The sequence below is a fragment of the Apium graveolens genome, chromosome 1, assembly GCF_009905375.1.
Source record: "Apium graveolens cultivar Ventura chromosome 1, ASM990537v1, whole genome shotgun sequence".
Classification (NCBI taxonomy): Eukaryota; Viridiplantae; Streptophyta; class Magnoliopsida; order Apiales; family Apiaceae; genus Apium; species Apium graveolens.
The window spans coordinates 171,421,028-171,424,672 of NC_133647.1; the positions used below are offsets into that span (position 1 = coordinate 171,421,028).

The 3,645-nt window shown below is 28.4% G+C and overlaps 1 non-coding gene across 1 annotated transcript; it reads left to right on the top strand.

Moving 5' to 3' along the window:
- The first annotated feature begins 425 nt into the window (after nucleotides 1-425).
- Nucleotides 426-514, top strand: LOC141680686 (small nucleolar RNA snoR109). The gene has a single exon (XR_012558388.1). It is a non-coding gene; the product is annotated as a small nucleolar RNA snoR109 (small nucleolar RNA).
- Nucleotides 515-3,645: the final 3,131 nt, after the last annotated feature.

Consider the following 3,645-nt stretch of genomic DNA (forward strand, 5'->3'; position numbering starts at 1 on the left):
TTTAAAATCCGGGATTTTTTTTATACTAAATATAATTAACAGAATCCAAAATGTGGTACTCTGAAGATTTTCATTTAATAACTTTGTGGGCCTTGGCCCTTGTGCCAGACGGAAAATTTTGAAACACTTACCCGCTTGGACATATGAAGAAGAAACAAATTTAAGGCCAGGCCCAATAATAAATCAATTGCACAAATGACGGGCTCTCATTTAGGCTATAAATATATCACCCGCATGGACTAGGGTTTTCACGAAAAGACTCTGAACATATTCAGCGCCGATCTCCTTTCATCCCTTCTGTATGTGTATTGTATCTATATCTAAAAATATTTCATTCAAGTTGTGAATTTATGGAAAAAAGAGCAAGCTATATTGTACCAAGAGAAGGGAATTAAAATGGTGCCCTGATCTTGAATTTGCCACAGTGGCTATAGCTATATTAAACCCATAGAAGTTTACTGGCCGGTTGTTATATTTTCAGTTAACAAATCTGCTTACCGAACTTCTTACATTTCTTTTATTTATTTAAATTTTGTGTTAGAAAATATATGTATTGTTGAGATGTATGTAAATATTAACCCTTTTTTTGAAAGAGGTCACTTTCCAGGCAGTCTGTTTTGATTTCTCCGGCAGCTTGCGTCTATCGGTGACTATATATAATCTCTATCGGTTAATATTGCAAGAAATGACTTGGATAACAAAATACACTCCACATTCAACACTTGAGTATTGGGAAACTTGATCACAGATCATGATTATAAAAATAATTTGTGAATGAATAATTTGGAACTCAAGGTTTTGCTTAATAATCTACTTATAGGGACTGTTTGTCAATTACTTAAAAAGTATATTATTCACTTATAAGCCATTAATTACTTATTGACAGAGTATTGTGACCCAATTTATAAGTTGAATTTACAACTTATAAGCTGATAAGTTGAATGTCATTAATTATGTATTTTTTTTCAATTTATTTTATTTTTTTTACTTTTTTATTAATTTTAATTTTAAAATATATGTTTTTAAATATTTTTTTAATTTTAAATCCACAAATTAAGTTAATTGTATTTAAACATTATTTATTATAAATTATTTAAATAAATAAATTCTGTCTTTTGAATAAAATTATCTAAATATTTATATATTTTATATTTATATATATTTATTTAATTAAAACTTATAAGTCAATTATTCATTTTAAGTTTTTAAATTACTTATTTTAAATTGTTTGAAATCGGATCACTATAAGCAATAATTGGTTAATGGATAATTTCAAACTCAGAATTTTGCTTAATAATTTAATTCAATTATCAATATTTAGAAATGGGCTTTATCACTGGCAAAACTTGCAACATAAGTCAAATTCTAGTGTTTGACAAGTGAGCAATCAACATATGTCCGCGTAGTCTGTGAAAGTATCAAGGAATGCTTAAATCAGATGGGAAAGTAGTCTGTCTTGTCTGCACATTGAACTTTAACTTGGAAATTAGAAAGCCCAGCTGCAACAAGTACAGGCCCAGAAAACTAAAGGTGTTTTGGATTAAACGAGCCTACAGACAATGCAAACTACTCTGAACTGAAGTCTAAATAGTGGCTTAACATGTCTACCTAGAACTAGAAGTCCACATATGGGGACTTATTCTGGTCTCTCTACTACTATTACTGTACATTCTTCTTGGCGTGGTGTCAAGCCCAAGCCCGACGTTTGACTTGGAAAAATATGAATGAGGATCGAGCCTTTTGATTTTCCGGTCGGCTTAAATTGTAATTATAGTATATATGAAAAAACCGGTTCAATTTTATATTGACCAGAACCAATTCTTTTTTTCCCCCAAAATCCAAAATATTAATATAACTATATTTCTTAAACCCAATTTGACATAAATTTGAGGCCTAATAAGATATAATCAAGCCCCACACTTTTATTTTCTCTTACCTTCCATTTCTCTCAACCTCTTTCATGTAGGGATGAGCATTCCACCCAATTCGTCCCTACCCGGTCCGAACCATGCCCCGAACAAGCCTTGAAAGCATGAAAATTTTCAGATTCGAGGCAGAGAATGGGAAAATTTATAAAAGACTTAAGAGATTGGGACGGTATCAGGGATTAGGGTATTCCTGCCCCGTTCCTAGGGATGTCAAAGAAATTTGAAAAATTCGATATTCGTTCGAATAATTCGTATTGGTATCCGAAATAAAAAGGATATTATCCGTATCCAAAACAAAGCTTATATTATCCGTATTCGGATCCGACGATTGCGGATATAGATACAAATATAAGCATATTTGTATTTATATCTGTATCTAATAATATCTGAATCTGAATAAATATATTTTATATTTAAATAATTTAAAAATATATTATATATTAAATTTATATTGTTTTTATGCATACACACATAGATATATATATATATATATTATGTTTATACAAATTTTATAGACATATAAAATAAATCATTTGAGTTCAACAATTTAAAGATAACGATTATATTGAAAAGATAAATATAATTAATTTTTTGAAAAATTAAAATATGATTTAAATCACTTTCTCTTATTTTAATTTTAAAAATTATTTTTTATTTTTTATCATATTTTTTCATTTTTTTTTAATTTTTAAAGTAAAATAAAAAATTTGATTGAAAATCGGATTCGCATCCGGATATTATCTGTATTCAGATAGTATCCGTCAGACCCGGGTTCAGATATTATTTATTAAATATTTTCGGATCGGATATAGATACAGATACAGATTTTCGGATTTAGATCCGGATATAGGCAGATCCGTATCCGAATTATCTGTTTGACAGCCTTACCCTTTCTCCCTCCTCGACCCCGATCCTTGATATTATATTTAATATAGATAACAAATAATTTATATGTGTATTAATTAAAATATTATGAATAAATATAATAAATATAATGTATATATAATTTTAAATCTTAAATTTTTTATCATTTTAATTTTTATAGTAGAATATGATTTATAATATCTTTTATTGTGAATATATTTAATTCAAATTGCTATATGAAATATAATATTAAATTTAAAACATATCCATTTGTCATGATTTATTAAAGGGGTTTTTTGAAAAATACCCAAGTCTAAAAATACTTTTGCAAAAATATTGTCAGTTATTTTAAAAAATTGCAAAAATACTTTTTAATTTGCAAAAATACTATTTTTCAAAAAAAATTACAAAAATACGGTTTTTTGACAACTAGAATCAACTGCGTGCAACTTTTGACGAGTTTCTGCAACTACATGCAACCTCAGATCAACCAAAAAAACTTTATTCAACTAGTTGCATATCTGGTTGATTTTGGTTGATTTCGTATTTTTACAAAAAAAAATCAAAAGATAGTAAAATCGCAAAAAAACTTAGAATAGTTAGTATTTTTGGTAAATTCTCTTTATTAAATTATTTTTATTAAAAATACATATAAATTCACTAAATAAAAAAATATTCCCGATTACCCCAGGGATCCCTGTTCGGGGAGCAAAATATTCATTGAGGGATTGGGATGGGTTTGGGAAACGAGTTAGGGTTCGAGAATCGGGGGTAGGTATATCATTCCTCGACCCCGAATTTACCAGATGCCCATTCCTACTTTCATGTAGGGCTATTAATAGATCAGATATGG